Below are 21,423 nucleotides of genomic sequence, written 5' to 3' on the forward strand. Positions count from 1 at the left end.
TGAGCAATTCCTGGTTACCAGGTCACATTTACTTGGATTTGAGGCCTTATTTTATATTATTTTCATGGTCTCTAAACTCTACAAGTAGAGAGTTTTAGTTTGTAATAGTCTGTGACAGTTTTCAGAAACCATCACAAATCCTCCATAGAGAGGGTTATTAACCTAGTTATCAAATAATCATAGTTAACATTCTAAAAAATAAGCTCATACACATTTTTTTTAAATCACAAAATATAACAAGGGAGAAAGAATAAAAATACATTGAGCTAGAGTCAGCAGAAACCAGAACTAAAACTTATCTATAGATATTTCAGCTATTAGAAGTATCCAAGATATAAGATAAATGTATTTAATAAAAGAGGGATTTTTAAATATAAAAAGTAACAGACTATAAAAATGGCCAGGCACACTAAAATAAGAACAAATTAGGGTATCAGAAATTATAAACCCCATAATAAAACTAAGAAGTAAAGATGTTAAACCCAGCATATAAGGCACAGTTAAAAAGAGAAAGAAACTGTGGTTGACCTTGTGAATTTTTTTCAAAAAGTACCTACTACAGTACTACATGATCTACGGTTGGCTGAACCCACAGATGTGGTTACTGCAATTACAGAAAGCTAATTTTAAAGTTAAACATAGATTTTTGACTGCATGGTGGTTAGTACCCCTAACCCTCCATTTGTTCCAGGTTCAACTGTGCATAGAAGGCCATACACAAAGAAAAAAGATACAGAAAAAATAAAAGAAATTGTGAGATGAGTTAATCAGAATAACAGGATACAATTTGTGCAAGAAAGTTAATACTAAAGTAGAAAAAATGAACTTCTCTACAGAGAAAGCGTCATCCCCTTTGTAAGGGGATAAAAGAAAAAAAAACAAATTTCATTTAGTGAGTTCCTCAACTCATCACATAAAAGTCAGCGCTTCCTCCTTGTCTTACTTTTTGATTCAAGATAAAGAACGTAGTAGAACAGGAAAGTGATTCATAATTTAAAAAAATCAGTTGTAGATTTATTCACAAATATTTGCTGAGAATAAAGCAGGATAAAGCAGTGAACAAAACACACAAATTCCCTCCCTTCAGATTAACTTATGTTCTAGTGTCCTTAAAGTCATTTAGGAAGTAAACATCAAGACAACAGCATGCTTTTTCCTTTCCTTTTCATTCATAACTTTCCTCAGCATGGGATTAGAATAGAGATCCAGGATTATGCAGACTTTATCATATTCAGAGGATACAATAGTGTAGAGTGTGTACATTATGTGTATCAGAGCCTACATTTTTTAAAAAATGCCTATCTAAAGAGAAACATAGCTGCTACTTTTTAAAAAATGAAACTTTCTGCTTACAAATGCTATGGTAGAAAGTTCAGTGTTTTTCTTTTTAAACTAGAACATTTATTGAGCAACTAATTATCAAAACTCTTAAGATCAACTGGATGCTGCCACAGCTGCTCTTTTGGGATTAGGTGATGTTGTTCAGGAACTCAGGCCTGAATCTGCTGTATACACCTTTTAGGTGCCTTATTCAGCTAGTGCCAGTGGCGTTTCTTTTAGCCTTGGCACTCCAGTTATATTTTCTCTTGCACTTGGCAGGGTAGTCGCATTTGCCACAGATCGGTTTATGTCAGTGATAGGACTTAGAGCTAGGACAGCGACACAGCATGTGTCTTACTGTGACATTTTCTGAACAACGACGTTCGCTTCCTCACCTCGCTTCTGATTATTACAGAAAAGAATAGAGGGAAAAAATAATCCTAAAAACAAAGAAAATTACTCTAAAATTTTCGTTGTATTTCCTTCTAATTTTATCTGGATAAAAATTATATGTGTATATGGACATGCAAATGGCTGTGTGTATTGTGGTTGTTATTGTTCAGTCACTAAGTTGTGTCCAATTCTTTGCGACCCCATGGACTGCAGCCCACCAGGCTCCTCTGTCCATGGAGTTCTCCAAGCAAGACTATTGGAGTCTATTGCAGTTTCCTTCTCCAGGTTGTATGTATATATGTAAGTAAAAGTGAATTTGATGTATGTATATGGGCTTCCCTGGTAGCTTAATCGGTAAAGAAACTGCCTGCAGTGCAGGAGTCCCAGGTTCAATTCCTGGGTCCGGAAGATTCCCTGGAGAAGGAAATGGCAACCCACTCCAGTATTCTTGTCTGGAGAACCCCATACACAGAGGAGCCTGGCGGGCTCTAGCCCATGGGGTCGCAAGAGTCAGACGCAACTTAGTAACGAAACCACCACCACCACCATACATATATGATAGCTGATTCACTTCATTGTGCAGCAGAAACTAATACCATATTGTCAAACAGTTGTAGTCCAATAAAAAATGAATTTTAAATACTCATATATTTTATCATTTAATTTTTATTTAGCATATTTTTCTTATATGAATATATGACCCTTTCAAATGTTATTTTGACATTCTATTAAATTCTATAATAAAATGGTAGCATAGCATAATTTATTCAACCATTTCTTTTTTGTAGCTATTCTAGGCTTTCCTATCATAAATAACATTATATAACATCACTGAATATCTGGTCATATTTCTGATTACTTTCTCATACTAGCTTTCTGTTAGTAGAAATGGTGTGTTAAAGAGCATAAACATTCTGAAAAATTGCTTCCTAGAAGTATTCTTAGTGATTTTATTCTGCACAGCAGCATATGAGACTTTGTCTTACCGCCTGGTGGTAGTCTATGTTTTAAAAAATCTTTATTCTATTCCTTAGGAAGATTCTGTTTCTTATAACAGTTATGCTTCTTTTACTAAGGTGAAAACTTTTATCTACATTTTTGATTCTGTATTGAAATGGAGAAATTGTCCACCTTTTAGTAGTTGGCACAAGAATTAGTTCACATTTCCTTTGTAAAACAAGAGACCGTGTGTGTTTATATTTACTACAGATTTCTTTCCCCCTGTGGTCAGTAGTTATTAATAGATTGTAATTATTTCTCCTATTCTAGATCATGTTTTAGAAGTCTTTAGAGTTATGGTAAAATGTGTTTTATAAAGAAAATGGAATCCAACTATAGTTACTGAACTAATTCCATAGAAATTTTTCCATTCAGTGTGTATGTTTTATTATAAGTTCTATGTATTTGTTTGCTGTCAATGGATTTGTTAGAATCTGAAAATTAAATATCTTGTTTAAAAGGACTTTCTGTTATTAACAAGCTTCAAAACATAGAAAGGGATACTCTGAGACAAGTTCCCCTTGACATTTTAAACTGAGTAATTTATAACTCAAGGTTTTCTTTCTCTTCATTCAGCCTTATCTTTCTTTGTCCTTTCTGTGTTCTTTTTAAATCCTGTTTTCTCCTTGGCTCTAGAGCACCAGCTTACAAATTGTACTTTTAAAGATTTACAATAGAAATAATATGATTTTCCAACATAAAATTTTTCATGTAGTTCTGATTTCCATAATTTGTAGCAAAGGGAAAGTTTGTAAAAACCTGGAAAATTAGAAGATGACATACTTTATAAAAAGAGCAAACATGGGCTGAGAGTTGTTTAAAAGCTATATTGTTTTCATAACTGATTCAAGAAAGAACTTTCCATAGAAGTATCGACTGTGGAAAAAGTAGAAAATAGCTCCAGCAAAGAAGGGCAGAGAAATATGAGACTCATCACCATCTGACTCTAGTTTTATAGCACTAAGCCCATCTTTGTTGGTTATGATGCTATTGTATATTATACCTGCGGATTCCATGATTTCTTTCTTTTGTCATTCTCTGTTAGTCCTTAAATTGGGAATTTGGAGGAATACCATAGCATGTTTCTCACCTAGTTAGTTTTTGTGGTGCAATTGTAAGTGAAATTGTACCATTGGACATAGAATTTGATGTGCATGAATTATAGCCTTTAGCGTTTCTTGCTACATTTATGTGTTTTTGTAACCTCACTTTTCACTCTGCCCCAGTGCTCATTCTGTTACCTCACTCTTACTCTCTTGAGCTGATTTTAAGTCCTTCTCTTCTGAGAAAATGGAAGCAATCATGTGCTTTGTAACTTCATTCCTCTTTACCCGGACAGTTTCTTTACGCACTCTTTCTCTTCCTTTTTCATTTTAGAAAAACATATATAATTCTTTGTGGGGGTTGAACTTTCCACTTATGGTCTTGATTCCATCTTCTGTTGTGGGCTTAAGACTCTTGCCTCATTAATTTCCCTCTTCTTATCTTGCATCTTCCTCCTATCTGTTCCACCCACTCAGTCTACTGACAGTTCAAAGTTAACAACAAAAAAGCAACAAAAATCCCTTCAAGCTCTCCTTCTGTTCCTTATCAAATGCTTGGAAACAGTGTTGTACGCTAGTGCCTTCATCAGCTCATCCTTAACCTCTTGCAATCCTACTTTTGCCCTGGACTGCTGTTGTGTGTCAGGTACTGCGAAGACTCTGACCTTTCCATTCAGTGTTCTAGGTGAGGCAGCTGAGCCATGCTACCTAGATCTGAACCATTATTACCAGTTTCCCAGAAGGACTGGCTAGGAGTCCTCTTCCTGCTTTATGCTTTGCTATAGTGCCCACATGGGGCTTCCCAGGTGACGCTAGTGGTAAAGAACCTGCCTGCCAATGCAGGAGACCTAGGAGATGCAGGTTCAAGCCCTAGGTGGGGAGGATCCCCTGGAGGAGGACATGGCAACCCACTCCAGTATCTTGCCTAGAGAATCCCATGGACTGAGGAGCCTAGCGGGCTACAGTCCACGGACTCGCAAAGAGCTGGACACGACTGAAGCGACTTAGCACGCATGGTGCCCTAAGATCTGGTGATCGCAACCTGGCTTTTACCTCTCTATCGAGAAAAAGAAACACAAAAAGGCAAAATGGTTGTCTGAGGAGGGCTTACAAATAGCTGAGAAAAGAAGAGACGCTAAAGGCAAAGCAGAAAAGGAAAGATATACCCATTTGAATGCAGAGTTCCAAAGAATAGCTAGGAGAGATGAGAAAGCCTTTCTCAGTAATCATTGCAAAGAAATAGAGGAAAACAATAGACTGGGGAAGACTAGAGATCTCTTCAAGAAAATTAGAGATACCAAGGGAACATTTCATGCAAAGATGGGCTCAATAAAGGACAGAAATGGTATGGACCGAGCAGAAGATATTAAGGAGAGGTGGCAAGAATACACAGAAGAACTGTACAAAAAGGATCTTCACGACCCAGATAATCACAATGGTGTGATCACTCATTTAGAGCCAGACATCCTGGAATGTGAAGTCAAGTGGGCCTTAGAAAGCATCACTATGAACAAAGCTAGTGGAGGTGATGGAATTCCAGTTGAGTTATTTCAAATCCTCAAAGATGCTGCTGTGAAAGTGCTGTACTCAATATACCAGCAAATTTGGAAAGCTCAGCAGTGGCCACAGGACTGGAAAAGGTCAGTTTTCATTCCAATCCCAAAGAAAGGCAATGCCAAAGAATGCTCAAACTACCACACAATTGCACTCATCTCAACACTAGTAAAGTAATGCTCAAAATTCTCCAAGCCAGACTTCAACAGTATGCGAACCGTGAACTTCCAGATGTTCAAGCTGGATTTAGAAAAAGCAGAGGAACCAGAGATCAAATTGCCAACACCCGTTGGATCATTGAAAAAGCAAGGGAGTTCCAGAAAAATATCTACTTCTGCTTTATTGACTATGTCAAAGCCTTTGACTGTGGATCACAACAAACTGTGGAAGATTCTTAAAGAGATGGGAATACCAGACCGCCTGACCTGCCTCTTGAGAAATCTGTATGCAGGTCAGGAAGCAACAGTTAGAACTGGACATGGAAGAACAGACTAGTTCCAAATAGGCAAAGGAGTATGTCAAGGCTTTATATTGTCACCCTAGTTATTTAACTTATACGCAGAGTACATCATGAGAAATGCTGGACTGGAAGAAACACAAGCTGGAATCAAGATTGCCGGAAGAAATATCAGTAACCTCAGATACACAGATGACACCACCCTTATGGCAGAACGCAAAGAAGAACTAAAGAGCCTCTTGATGAAAGTGAAAGAGGAGAGTGAAAAAGTAGGCTTAAAACTCAACATTCAGAAAACAAAGATCATGGCATCTGGTCCCATCACTTCATGGCAAATAAATGGGGAAGCAATGGAAACAGTGAGAGACTTTATTTTTCTGGGCTCCAAAATCACTGCAGATGGTGACTGCAGCCATGAAATTAAAAATCACTTGCTCCTTGGAAGAAAAGCTATGACCAACCTAGACAGCATATTAAAAAACTAAGACATTACTTTGTCAACAAAGGTCTGTCTAGTCAAAGCTGTAGTTTTTCCAGTAGTCATGTATGGATGTGAGAGTTGGACTATAAAGAAAGCTGAGCGCCAAAGAATTGATGCTTTTGAACTGTGATGTTGAAGAAGACTCTTGAGAGCCCCTAGGACTACAAGGAGATCCAACCAGTCCATCCTAAAGGAAATCAGTCCTGAATATTCATTGGAAGGACTGATGCTAAAGCTGAAATTGCAATACTTTGGCCACCTGATAGGAAGTACTGACTCATTTGAAAAGACCTTGATGCTCGGAAAAATTGAAGGCAGGAGGAGAAGGGGACGACAGAGGATGAGATGGTTGGATGGCATCACTGACTCAATGGACATGAGTTTGAGCAAGCTCTGGGAGTTGGTGATGGACAGGGAGGCCTGGGGTGCTGCAGTTCATAGGATTGCAAAGAGTTGGACATGACTGAGCGACTGAACTGAACTGATCAGCCTATATTTCAGGATTTTAGGGGAATATGAATACTTAAGGGTCCCCTTCCTTGTCCTACTTCTTTGGACATCACTGTTTCTGCTAATACTTTTGGTTTGTAGAATTGAAAGCGACCCCTGGCAGTTGAATTACAGGTGTGCGCAGGTGCTCATCCCTGCTGTGCAGTGTTCGGTACTGTTATTGCACACTTCATATTCTTGATGCTCTGACTTTTGGTCATAGTGGTAGTATACTCTTCTGGTTCTCCTTTCCTTCTCTGACTATGATTTCTTTAGTCACTGTTTTTTTCTACCACCACCTGTAGGTGTCCTTTAAAGGTTTGTTCTTGTCTTTCTTGTTGGTCTCTCATATTGCATTGACTTCCCAGGTGGCACAGTGGTAAAGAATCCGCCTGCCAGTGAAGGAGACATAGGAAATGAGGGTTCGATCCCTGGGTCAGAAAGATCCCTTGGAGTAGGAAATGGCAACCCATTCCAGTATTCTTTGCTGGAAAATTCCATGGACAGAGGACCCTAGCTGCTAGCAGTCCATGGTGTCGCAAAGAACTGGACAAGCGTCAGCAGTTGAGGAGCATACATTGCATAGGCAGCGTGATGTGTGTCTCTGGCTCTATTTTCTCTCCTAGTTCTGTGTGTTCAGCTGCCTCTGTAAACATCTATATCCAGAAGCCTTGCTGGCATCTCAAACTTGTTACATAAAAGCAAGTTGTTATTGTGTAAAGATTTGTTTTTTCTTCTTCGGCCCTTATTTACTCTGAAGATATTACCCGTCTACTCTCACATAGGCATGGAAACTCATCATCCTGTTTGTCCTCTCCATTACCACCTACATTTATTCAGTGGCCGAATCTATTGTCTCTGACAGTCAGGTAGTCCTCTCCTTCCCACTGTGTACTTAGTTTCATTGTCATCCTGCTGCTGCTGCTGCTTCTAAGTCACTCAGTCATGTCCGATTCTGTGCGACCTAATGGACTGCAGCCTACCATGCTCCTCCGCCCGTGGGATTTTCCAGGCAAGGGTACTGGAGTGGGGTGCCATTGCCTTCTCCACATTGTCATCCTGCTGCTGCTGCTGCTAAGTCGCTTCAGTCATGTCCGACTCTGTGCGACCCCAAAGATGGCAGCCCACCAGGCTCCCCCATCCCTGGGATTCTCCAGGCAAGAACACTGGAGTGGGTTGCCATTTCCTTCTCCAGTGCATGAAAGTAAAAAGTGAAAGTGAAGTCGCTCAGTCGTGTCTGACTCTTCATGACCCCATGGGCTGCAGCCCACCAGGCTCCTCTGCCCATGGGATTTTCCAGGTGAGAGTACTGGAGTGGGTGCCATTGCCTTCTCCGCAGTGTCATCCTAGACTAGTACAATTGCCTTTCATTTCATCTCCGCCTATTTCTCTACCTTTTTGATTCTTTTTTACTCTTCTAAATTCATACTCATGAAAGAGTTTGATTACCTCATGGCTCTCCCTTGCCCGCAAATTAACAGGTAAACTCAGTAGCCTAGTATTACACTCTTCATAATCTGGTCCCAATCTGTTTTTCTTTTTACTGTCATTCACATAGCACTTGCTTCTGATAAACTAAATTCTTGCTTGTTATTTACATCTTGCACTTCCTAAATCCTCTGTTCCTATCTCCATATGACCAAATGCTACCCATCATTCAGAACTGGGTTCAATGTACCTTTTCTCTGAAGCCTTCTGTGATTCCTCAAGATATAAGTACGGTTTGGCTTTCCTGAGTTTTTTGGCATTTCATTAGTCTTTTCATTTGTGATTCATAACTTTTTGCCTTACACTGTAGTGATTTTTGGTACATGTATTATACCCCCTAAGAGAATGTGAATTCCTTTTCACTCTGTAGCCCCAAAGAGCATATTTTCCTCAGATGGTTGGATGAATGAATCCTATATATGGACATGATAAGAAAGTTGTAACAGGGCCTTGCCATTGTGTTTAGGGCCATTGCATGTTAACTGTATGGTTTGTCCACTAATCAAAACTCTTGGCTAGGAAAGTGAGTAGGGCCTGAAATCCAGCTCACATTCCCCCTTCCCTCCAATCAAACTATGTGCCAGGATGGTGCAGGGTTGCATCTGCCTGAAGGAAAGAATACTTGCTCTTTGCATGATGATGCTATAGTCTGGTTAATCTGTGCACCTGCTTGACTGCACCTGTCCCTTTTTCTGACCCTTACCAAAGTAAGCTAGTAGCAACCCTGAAAGTACCGACAGTATTGACTGAAGTTCATTACGGAAACTACCTTGGGGACTTCCCTGGTGGGCCAGTGGCTAAGGCTCCCTGCTCCCAATGCTGGGGGCCCAGGTTCAATCCCTGGTTCAGGAACTAAATCCCACATGTGGAAACAAAGATAAAAGATCCCACATACGGCAACTAACACCTGGTGCAGCCAAATAAATAAATAAATATTAAAAAACCCTACTTTGTGTCACATAGAAAGTACCCCAGATTTGTTTGTTGAAATGAAAGATGTGGATTAATCAAGTGTAAAAGCATTGTTATAGACAGTCTCCTTGATAATTTGCAATTAATCTCAAATTCATAAATATTCTGGAACCCCTATGATATTTCTAGAACCTTTGAGATTTCTTGTAATATTTTACTTAGATCAAATGGCTAATATCCCATTTCCCTTTCCCCCACCTCAACTCTATCTTTTGGTTAGAGTAAATTAGACTAGACTCCAGAGTTTCTGTGCTCCTGTCCTGTGCTTTTTTAAAATGCTGCATCCAGGGAATTTCTTGGCTGTCCAATGATTAGTAATCCAGGCTTTTAATGCCAAGGGCAGGTTCAGTTCCTGATGGGGGAACCAAGATCCCACAGGCCATGTGGTGTGGCAAAAAAAACAACAACCCAAAAAACTGCATCCAGAATTTTTTTTTAATTTTAATTGGAGGCTAATTACTATATAATATTGTAGTTGTTTTTGCCATATGTTGACATGAATCAGCCACGGGTGTACATGTGTTCCCCATCTGGAACCCCCCTCCCACCTCCCTCCCCATCCCATCCCTTAGGGTCATCCCAATGCACCAGCCCTGAGCACCCTGTCTCATGCATCGAACCTGGACTGGTGATCTATTTCAGAATTCTTTTAATTGAATTATTTTGGCCTGGTTGGTGTATAAGGCTTTTTTTTTTTCTTTTTCCTTTTTGGACTTCCCTGGTGGCTCAGATGGTAAAGCGTCTGCCTACAATGCGGGAGACCCAGGTTCAATCCCTGGGTCGGGAAGATCCTCTGGAGAAAGAAATAGCAGCCCACTCCAGTACTCTTGCCTGGAAAATCCCATGGACAGAAGAACATGGTAGGCTACAGTCCATGGGGTCACAAAGAGTCAGACACGACTGAGCGACTTCACTTTCAGTTTCACTTTTTCTTTTTTGGACTGTGCTGTGGGAAACTCAATGGACATGAGTTTGAGAAAACTGCAGGAAATAGTGAAACACAGGGAAGCCTTAGGGTGCTGCAGTTCATCAGGTCTCAAAGAGTTGGACCCACCTGAGTGAATGAATAACAAAAGTGTCATACAGGATCTTAGAACCTCAACCCGGGGTCACCCACCCTTCCTGCAGTGGAAGCACAGTCTTAACCACTGGACCACCAGGGAAGTCTCAAGACAAATTTAAAAGTCCTTAAACACAGAGTTAATGACTTGGTGTGTGGGTTATGTATATCTCGGGGGCTCTTACTGTGGCACTTTGCATCTACTAAGTGTTTTATGAATGAGGTTGACTACAAACTACCTGTGACCCCCTCCAAAGGATCTGCCTCATCTGAGAGTAGTCACAGAGAAACTTCAAGTTGGATGATGTACTTTTAGAATATAAGAGTATTTTTTTTTTAATTTTATGAGTGGATCAGTGTCTAACATTTAACAGTTAACTAGATCCCAGGCATGCATGTATAGTGTATTTCACTTGATCCTCTTAACTAGTGCTGGAGTGTATAGGGTTGTATCCAACTTAAAGATAATATTGCTTATATACAATCTGTTTTCATTCAAGTCTGGGTCAGCCTAATTCCAAAGATTCTGTGGCCTATGAAACTAGCCACTTGATATGAGAAGAATGTTCACAATAGTTTATCACATAAACCCCTTCAGAGGCTATATAGCTATATTCATTTATTAGTGAATAGATGTACATAGAGATATATCTTGGCATCAGGGAAACAAGGTGGTCCTTCCTTAGACTGGCATGGTAGAGCTCACTGCTGAGACCTAAGTATTTTAGCTGCCACTGCAGCGCTATACCAGCAGGGGGCCAGAGTAGTGCTCCAAATTGAGAAAAGGTCTGATGTTCTCAACTTAAAGATTGCTCCAGCGTTTAGGAAATACAGCCAGTGGGCAGGATTGTCACCTAAATTCTGTAATCCAAGCTTCCTCCTGCCTAAAAAAAGCAGGAAGAGATGGAAGCAGAGTTAGTGTGAGAACAAAAACAGACTAATGAAGTTTTGTTATCTTGCTGAAGATCTTTTAAAGCTTTCCAAATTTAGCCAAGGATTAGCAATTAATGGATAATTGGAAATGTGTTTTCATTCTATCAATTAACCCCCATTTCACTGCAGCTTGGACACCTCTAAAGCATTTCTCATTTAGCATTTCGTCTATATTCTGCTTTTATGAAAACAATTTGAATATCTTTAAGCAAGTTCCAGGGTAACAATTCTGCCTGAAACGGGAATTATGAAAAGAACTTGAGGTATCTGTGGTATGTGGATAGCATGGCAAACTCCTAAGGTAGTAAATAGATTCTTTGCTTTGAAGCTTTCTTTTTGGCTTAAGACCATTGAAGAATAAGTCAAATGTTATTCCTAGGCTACCTGAATGTGTAGCTGTGGTATTAATATTTTGTATCTATACTGTAGTCTTTCAGAAGAGAGATAAATAGAGAAACAAAAGCATAAATGAGAAGTGAAAGGGGGGGAAACAAAGAGAGAGGTAAATATCACTTAAAAAAATCTTTAGTTGCCCAAATTAGCAAACTAATAGCAATAAGTTCACAATACTTGTTAGCATATTCAAATAAGGGCTTTCCTGGTAGCTCAGACGGTAAAGCGTCTGCCTACAATGCAGGATACCCGGGTTCTATCCCTGGGTCGAAAAAATCCCCTGGAGAAGGAAATGGCAACCCACTCCAGTCTCTTGCCTGGAAAATCCCATGGACGGAGGAGCCTGGTAGGCTACAGTCCATGGGGTCACAAAGAGTCGGACACGACTAAGTACCTTCACTTTCACTTATTCAAATATATATATACATATATTTTTATGGTGGTGAAAGTAACAGTCATTTCTGCTTTAACACGTTTTGAAAACACAGGTTTGTTCCAATATCATTGATGTATTAGGAAACATTTGAATATAATGCAGATTTCTCATTTGCTTTTGTATAGTCTCATGAATGCAGAAAGCCACCCAGCTGAACAAAGCCACCCAGCTGAACCAAGCCATGGAGAAATACACAAAACATAGACATGCACACATCTCAAACACATACCAGCCATCTCTGTATACCTCACATTATGTGAGTCATATTCATCCACCTTTGGTGTTACAACTTTACAGCTGATAACAGACAATCCTCCCATCCAAGTACTCAGTTCAGTTCAGTTCAGTTGCTCAGTTGTGTCCGACTGTTTGCGACCCCATGAATCGCAGCACACCAGGCCTCCCTGTCCATCACCAACTTCCGGAGTTCACTCAGACTCCCGTCCATCAAGTCAGTGATGCCATCCAGCCATCTCATCCTCTGTCGTCCCCTTCTCCTCCTGCCCCCAGTCCCTCCCAGCATCAGAGTCTTTTCCAATGAGTCAACTCTTCACATGAGGTGGCCAAAGTATTGGAGTTTCAGCTTTGGCATCATTCCTTCCAAAGAAATCCCAGGGTTCATCTCCTTCAGAATGGACTGGTTGGATCTCCTTGCAGTCCAAGGGACTCTCAAGAGTCTTCTTCAACACCACAGTTCAAAAGCATCAATTCTTCGGCTCTCAGCCTTCTTCACAGTCCAACTCTCACATCCATACATGACTACTGAAAAAACCATAGTCTTGACTAGATGGACCTTAGTCGGCAAAGTAATGTCTCTGCTTTTGAATATGCTGTCTAGGTTGGTCATAACTTTCCTTCCAAGGAGTAAGTGTCTTTTAATTTCATGGTTGCAATCACCAACTGCAGTGATTTTGGAGCCCCCAAAAATAAAGTCTAACACTGTTTCCACTGTTTCCCCATCTATTTCCCATGAAGTAATGGGACCGGATGCCATGATCTTCGTTTTCTGAATGTTGAGCTTTAAGCCAACCTTTTCACTCTCTTTTACTTTCATCAAGAGGCTTTTTAGTTCCTCTTCACTTTCTGCCATAAGGGTGGTGTCATCTGCATATCTGAGGTTATTGATATTTCTCCCGGCAATCTTGATTCCAGCTTGTGTTTCTTCCAGTCCAGCATTTCTCATGATGTACTCTGCATAGAAGTTAAATAAGCAGGGTGACAATATACAGCCTTGACGTACTTCTTTTCCTATTTGGAACCAGTCTGTTGTTCCATGTCCAGTTCTAACTGTACTAACCAGGCCCAACCCTGCTTAGCTTCCAAGATGAGATGAGATCAGGTACATTCAGGGTGGTATGGCTATCAACAAGATAAATCCTATTTCCACTTTTGACATAATTCACAAGCTATAAATCTTTTAACATCTACCTACACAAGCAAATATCAGGTCTTTTCAAGGAAAATGCCATATTTATTGTGGTATTTATTTTATGTATTTGTTTATGCCATATTTATTTTATGTATTTCTTAAACTGCTTGCTGTAAAAAAATGTGTTATTTTTATTAGGTTCCTACTTTAAGAGAAATAAGTATGTTTCTGATGACATTATTGAGTATTGAGCTCCAACCCAATTTCCCCCACAATTTCTTTGGTTCTTACTACATGATACAGAGCTGTGTAACATGGTGATTTTTTAGGAACACTTACCTTGTTTTGTAGTGAAACTGACTGTACATGTTAATTATAGCATATTTGGAAAACACTAGAATATATGAATGTAATCACCAGTGTTCCAGGACTTCCCTGGTGGTCCAGTGATTAAGATTCCACACTCCAAACACAGGGGGCCCAAGTTCCATCCCTGGTCAGGGAACTAGATTCCACTTGCTACAACTGAAAAAACAAAATTCACACATGCTGCAACTAATGGCCACACATGTGGCAACTAAGACCTGGCACAGCCAAGTTAATAAACAAATAAGTAAATAAAAGAAATATTTAAAGAAATTTTAAAATATATTTTTTAAAAATTACCAGTGTTCCAACTAATGTTAATACTTGGTATTATTTCCATATCCATATAAAAAGAAATGTTTGTGGAAAAATTAGAACAAAAATTGTGAGCTCATATTCTTTATTAAGCTTAAGATCTTAGATTTTTTAACTTGATAGTATGCAATAAATATATCCCCATTTCTTTAAATATTCTTAAGCAGTTTGACTATGATAATCTGTATGGATGAATGAACTCCACTCAGTATTCAGCAGACATGCTGAATGGCCTGGGACTATGCTAGTTGTTTGTACACTTGCTTCAGTTGGTCAATGCCCATGCTACATGGAATCCAATGATTAAATATAGTCAATCACGTAGTTTTGGACTTTCTGGGGAGGGGTGTTTGCTATACATAGTAGTAGTGGCTCAGTGGTAAAGAATCCACCTGCAGTGCAGGAGGTGTGGGTTTGAGCCCTGGGTCAGGAAGATCCCCTGGAGGAGGGCGTGGCACCCCAGGCCAGTATTCTTATCTGAGAAATCCAGTTTACAGAGGACTCTGGTGGGCTGTGTGTCCATGGGGTCACAAAAAGTTGGACACGACTGAAGTAACTGAGCACCCACAGTGTAATAAATATCTCTGTATCTGCTTCCTTGCATATTTGTTATTCTTCGAATGAATTTGTAGACAATGAATTACTAAATGAAAAGGAATATGAATATTTTAAGCCTTTTGCAACTTATTGTTAATATCCCTACAGGGAAAAGTTATGTTAATTTACACTCTGTGTTAAAGTACTAGAGTTCTTGTTTTATTTTACCATAACCAACCTTAGAAGTATAATTAAAGCAAACACAAAATAAACTTTCTTATCTGTTTAGGTAACTAGAGTGTTACTGATCAGGAGGGAAGACTGTGAGGAAAATAGAGGCTGACCCCTTTCTGTAGAGAGTTAAATACAGAAAGATGTGGACCATGGGAAGTGGAGTGATGTACAGAACTAATAAATAGGAATTTAGTTAAGTAATAAGAGGTCTTTTAGAAAAATACATGCAAGATAAGGTGAAAGGAGACTGTAAAATTTCTGCCTTCTTGCAGTAAAACTTGTTGGCTGACCCAATGATATAAATAAAGTAGAAAAAGAGAGGAAGTCTTATTTAAGACCTTCCAGATATCACTTCCAATTGCCAGATTTTAAGCCACCCTCCTCATAATATTGTAAATAAGCAAAGTTGCAGGTAAATGAAATGATCATAATCACTGAAGTGGAGTAATATGTGATTTCACAGCATTCTACCTGGGTAAAATTTGAGTCACAGGATTTTGAGTAAAAGGTAATGAACTCATATGAGAAATCTGAGCAATTGTTTTGTGTGTGTGTGTGTGTGTGTGTGTAAATTTTTGGCCACACGGAGTGACATACAGTTTTTTAGTTCCGTGACCAGGGATCGAAACTGTGCCCCCTGCAGTGGAAGTGAGGAATCTTAATCACTGGACTTCTACAGAAGTCCCTGAACAATTGTTTTAGATTTATGTTATACATCGTTATAGGGCTTCCCAGGTGGCTCAGTGGTAAAAAAAAAAAATCTGCCTACCAACGTAGGAAACATGGTCCCTGGATTGAGAAGATCCCCTGGAGAAGGAAATGTCAACCCACTCCAGTATTCTTGCCTGGGAAATCCCCCAGACAGAAGAGCCTGCCAGGCTACAGTCCATGGGGTCACAAAAGAGTCTGACACAACTGAGCAACTAAACAACAACAACGTATACCATTGCAGATCCTCTGGCACTTGCTTGTCTCATTTCAGCTCTGTGCAAACCCTAATGCAGGTACAATCTCATAGCTTCATCTCTCATCATTCTGCAAGCCCTTTGCTACCTGCCCCAAGGCTTCCCTGTGGCCACTGCTATGAGGTCTCCTCAAGGTCCAGACCACACTTGTGCAACCCAGAAGCACAGAGGAGTTAAACTCAAGGGTAGGGGATTTAATGCCCTTTGGGGAAAGCCTTTGATCAAGAAAAGATAAGAGCCAAAGGTAAATTCTTCCCCTTCCTTTTCCACCCTCCCACCCCCAAGCCCTAGGGGTGATCCTGAAATGTACTTTGTATGGCTTCTAAGAGGCTCAATCTGATAGACTTAACAGGTGGCCAGCTTGATGAGGCATTGTCATATTGGCTGTCCTCCTTTGCTTTATTTCCCTATTCCCTCATTCCTGCTCACTGTGATTGGATTTCTTATTAAAATAACATTACACGAGCTTTTTGCTTCAGACCGTGCTTTTGGTGGGGGCAAAAACACAGGCTACAAGGACAGCAGCAAAAAGAATAGTGCCTGTAACTGACTGAAGCATATTGAATATATGAAAATTTGTGAACCTAATACGATAGTCAAAAGAAGAGAAAGAATTCCCCTACCAAAAAACCCAGTCTCTCATTTGCCGCCATTGAAAGTGAATATTATGAGCCTCCTTCTCTCAGAATTGATAATCAGGACTTTCCTGGTGGTTCAGTGTTTAAGACTCCATGCTTCCGCTCCAGGGAGCGTGGGTTTGATCCATGGATCCCACATGACACACAGCATAGCCAAAAAAAAAAAGATATTTTGCTCTATAATTATACATGTATAATAATGAAAAAATGTTTTTTATAAGCTTTAGCTTTTAAAATTCTCACTGAAGGGGTGTTACATATCCTGACTGATAGTGCTTGTATGTGATGAAGTGGGGAGGGATGGGGAGCATTTGGTTTGCACATGAATGGTATGAACCATTTTGTGTTTGGTGTTGTTTCTCTGTTCTATGTAATTTCCTTTGTATAACTAATATTGATGCTAAATTTCAAAATATGCCATATTTAAAAAATTTTTTTCACAGAATTACATTGAAATTATGAATACTCATTCTATCACCTCCCTTGCTTTTTTAAGAATCTTCTGACCTATAGTCAGATGCATTATCCATTGCCTCACTGACCACCCCCCATCTCCCTTGCTTTTTAAATCTCAAGATTAAATTACTAATATTGGTGTGTTTACTTCCTACACTTTCTTATTATGACTGAAAATAGCATCTGCCCAGAGGAACTAGCATATTGGCAGATAAATCTGTTATCACTATCAACATGCCTTTGTTATTCACATTTTGAAACAAGATGGTCAGGGCAATTTAATCTGTTGACAAAACCCCATGCAAGTATAGGACTTAGAGGGGGAAAGATGTAATGAGAAAAAGATTTTGTTTATCCCTAGACTTTTTTTTTTTTTTTTTTTGCCAAGAATTAAATTTGCCTCAACTTAATTGCTTTACGCACATTCTTGTGACATTGCATGATTGGGAGGGAGGGAGAGAGAGATGGAGCTGTGACTGTGTGGAATGTGTCTAAAAGCGTGCATTAGAGGAGAGGAGAAAGCACAAGCAAGCTGGTTTGACCAGAAACAGAACTGCCTGTGACAGATTAAGAGACAAGCAAGGCTGGGAATCTGAGAGCAAGTAAAGAGAGTGGAAATTTACAGCTGCCCGGTGTGAGTGTTCAGTGAGCATTTTCTGCTAACGTTTTCCGGTGGTAACTGTTACTCTTCAAAGAGAGAGACAGAAAGTCAAGACAGATCGTGGAAAGTCTTTTCTCTGCTATGCTTTGGTAATAGGAGGCACCCTCTGTTAAATGGAAGATAAAGGCTACTTCATCTAAAGTGCTTTGAGCCCCAGAGAGAGCTGTCTTCAGCACCTCACCATGGGTCTACTTTTTGCTGCTTAGACAAGCCTGGACTTTTCTATAACATTGGGTGAGTTATCAACCAGGTTACCTATCCTGGTTCACAGAAATGGAATTAATATGATAAGCTTTTCGTTTAGTTGAGGTTTTACAGTTACTGCTTATAAATTTGTTTTATAAACCAAGCTGTTACCTCGTTTCTTTGTGCATGATGAACTGCTGTTACTAGGAGAGGTTTAAAAAAACAACTACAAAACAATACTTCTCTGTTGCCTAAGGCACTTGAATCATTACCAACTATTCTGTGTCCATGGAATATCTTATTTTGGAAATGGGTTTTTATTTACAGCGTGTTTCCAAAAATAAAACAGTGGCAGGATACCATTTTTCATGTTTCTCTTTCAACTGAATGAAAATTCCAAAGTTACCTCTATCTGTTTATTGTCAGTAAATTTAATATGATCATTGTGATGTTTGATAGTATCAATTATTATAAATTGAAGCATTCCCTCATAATTCAATTAGGAATGTTAATGAGGCCATTAATTAAAGGGATATGAAATTTGAATGTTGAATGCTTCAGTTAGACTCAAAGTTCTGTAGTGAAAACAAAAATTAGATAATTTACATCTCAGACTTACCATTTGATACAAAATGAATGCACCTTTCAAATTAAGGAATAAGGAATAAGAACAATTATTTTTTTCTCATAGATGGTACATAATATAATGTAATATAATATTGTTCTAGTGAAGAACTATTTTAATGAGTTGCATTTATGTATGTAAGCAGTAGAGCAGAGAAAAAAAGAGTAAACTCTTGAAATATGTATTCACATTCCAATAAACTTCATTTTACAATCTTAACAGAGGAGATTGTATACTAATTTTACACGTCTTTTTAAAGGCACCCATGGAAGGCATGTAATCATTCTTCTGTGGGAAGAAGGAAGTATATATTGTTAACTGCTAAAGTGAGTCATTGCTTAAAGATACATCTTTCTAAGCAAAGTTTCTAATCTACTCTGCCAGCCTCAAAAAAGATGTCCTTAGTTACTGATTCAAGTGAGTCCTTTAAGGCAGAACAACTTAGCAGAAGTGAAAACTTAAGCAGAGTGTCAGTGAACAATTAAAAGGGTTTGTACTCGAGGTATAATATAAACTGGCTGTACTTTCTCCAATAGTTCCTGTATGTGTTCAGAAGCCTGTAGAACAGGTTTTGTTTCATGGGTGTGTGTGTGTGTCTGTGTGTGTTTTGTTTTTTTTTAAACCTGTTGACCTGTGTATAAGAAGAAACTTAGCTGGTCTGTGGAAACCTTTTCCAAACTAGTATCTTGTTCTTGAAGTCAAAAGTAAATCCAAAGCAATTATATTTATATCACAAACCAAGTTTTACTTCTTTACAGAATTCTCCACACTCAGTGCTTAGACTGATGGAAGAATTGCATCTAGCTTCACAATCTTCAGAATAAGCTTTTATTTTAAACTAGTATTTCATTGATGTTATCTTAGTAGGGGCACCATTTCTCAAGCCTATAGGAATGTAAATATATAGAAATAGGGAATAACTCATCCTTAGATTCCAAGTGTTTTGTACCTTAGAAATTTATTTGTAGGTGGGTTGTTGGGAATTTAGGAACCATCTTCCCTGGGAAACGATTTAACAAATGATTGCTTGATTTTATTATAGTCTAAGATTATATTTTATTCACACTATAGAAAAACCATTGCCACCCCGAAAAATATTAGAAAATCAGTTATTGCAAAGATTTGGACATGACTTAGCAACTGAAAACAACAACAAAAAGTGATGAAACTAAATCTAGAAACAATTCAGGGTTGAATAAGACATTTTTATTTTTCCTAAATGTTAATACATGAAGGAAAGCAATATGTTTATAAATAGCATTTCTATGTACTTTTCAGAGCTTCTAAGATTAACTGCACTGTTTATGAGCCTTAATCTTACAATAATATCAGTGATTTTTCTTTTCCTTGTTACAGAAATATTTCTAGCTGATTCTTTTATACTTATCAGCCATTTCTAAGATCTAGCCCAGTATCTGGCACGTAAGTAGGTAGCTAATAAATATTTACCACATGGAGACTGAACTCTTTCTTTGGTTTACAAAAATGGAACTGAGTAGTTTTTCCAATGTACCCCAAAAAGGAAAGGGGTTTAGGGGCACACAGTTTTTATTATGAGAAAGAGATGGCCTGTCAAGAATTGAATTTTAAGAAGCAAGCAAAGCAATAGTAGTACAGAATAGGCCTAACTGTTAAAAGAAGAAGAAAAGACCATGGTGTAACTTAGCGACAACCCTGAATGAGTAGGGATGGTGATGAGGGGGGCAATTTACAAGCTTGGTATCTTGAATACATGGGACATTCTGAAGTAAGGTGTCAACTTCAGACTTATTACTTATTACATACATATTGCATATCACTCTTACTTCAACTCAACAAATAATGGCATAATACCAATAATGATGTGCTTTGTAAATTATTATATCTGAGAAGGCAATTCTAAGTTATGATTTTGCAGTAGGGAGAGGCCTATTTGGGATATAACAAATACAGTAGAACTTTTATGTGTACTTTTTTATTTTAAAATTTACGTTTATTCAAATGTACCCATTTTAAGAGAATGTTTCACTGAATGTTGAGAAATATATATACTCCTGTAATCTCCATCCCACTGATTAAAAAAAAAAAAAATTTATGTACCTATTTTTGGCTGCATCCGGGTCTTGCTATACATGGGATCTTCTCTATGGCAAGCGGGATCTTTCAGTTTGCTCAGGTTTAGTTGCCCCGAGAAATGTGACATCTTAGTTTCCTGACCAAGGATCAAACCCATGTCCCCTGCCTTTGAAGGCATGTTCTAAACCACTGGACTGCCGGGAAAGTCCCCATCCCATTGATTTTTAAAAATGAAACTTATTGGCCCAATTAGTTTCCCCCATAGATGTACTTTTTCACTGCATTATTTCTATCTGTGAGTCGTGTATGGAATAAAAGATAAAAGAATGGGAATTTCTGAACTTTCCTGAAGTTTTCTTTAATGTGGTTGTTTACTCTTTTTTTTAGTTGAGAGAAGGTAACTGTGACTTAAGTTTAAATTAGCAAGCTCTATGGAAGACTTTTGGAAATGTTCCCCTCTTATCGCTGATTATAAAAGAAACCTATATGAAGGGAAAAAAAAGGCTCATTTTTTAAAAAAAAATTATTTTTAATGGAGGATAATCGCTTTACAGTGTTATGTTGGGTTCTGCTGAACAACAAATTGAATCAGCTGTATACTTTTATCTATCTACCCCCTCCCTCTTGCGCGTCCCTCCCACACAGCCCCCCACCCCGCGGGTCCTCACAGAGCGCCAGGCTGGACTCATGCGCTGTGCAGCAGCCTCCTGCTAGCTGTCTAGTTTACACAAGGTGGTGTGTATACGTCAGTGCTGCTCTCAGTTTGCCCCACCCTGTCCTTCACCTGCCATGTCCGCAAGCCCATTCTCTACGTCTGTGTCTCTATTCCTGCCCTGCAAATAGGTTCATCAGTACCGTTTTTCTTGATTCCATGTATATGCATTGATATGTGATCTTCATTTTTCTGACTTATTTCACCCTGTATAACAGACTCTGGGTTCATCCACCTCACTACAACTGAATCAATTTCGTTCCTTTTTATGTCTGAGTAGTATTCC

The 21,423-nt window shown here is 38.9% G+C and overlaps 1 protein-coding gene across 4 annotated transcripts in view; it reads left to right on the forward strand.

Moving 5' to 3' along the window:
* Window positions 1–21,423, forward strand: part of CAB39L (calcium binding protein 39 like) — a 91,500-nt gene that overhangs the window by 10,291 nt on the left and 59,786 nt on the right. For 3 of the 4 annotated variants that reach the window (XM_018056744.1, XM_005687459.3, XM_018056746.1), the window contains exon 4: window positions 17,656–17,793. The exons of the other annotated variant lie outside the window; for it this stretch is intronic. The gene's annotated coding sequence lies outside the window, so the exon portion shown is untranslated. The remainder of the gene's footprint in view (window positions 1–17,655; window positions 17,794–21,423) is intronic. 4 annotated transcript variants of the gene reach the window in all.

The sequence above is a fragment of the Capra hircus genome, chromosome 12 (assembly GCF_001704415.2).
Source record: "Capra hircus breed San Clemente chromosome 12, ASM170441v1, whole genome shotgun sequence".
NCBI classification, from domain to species: domain Eukaryota; kingdom Metazoa; phylum Chordata; class Mammalia; order Artiodactyla; family Bovidae; genus Capra; species Capra hircus.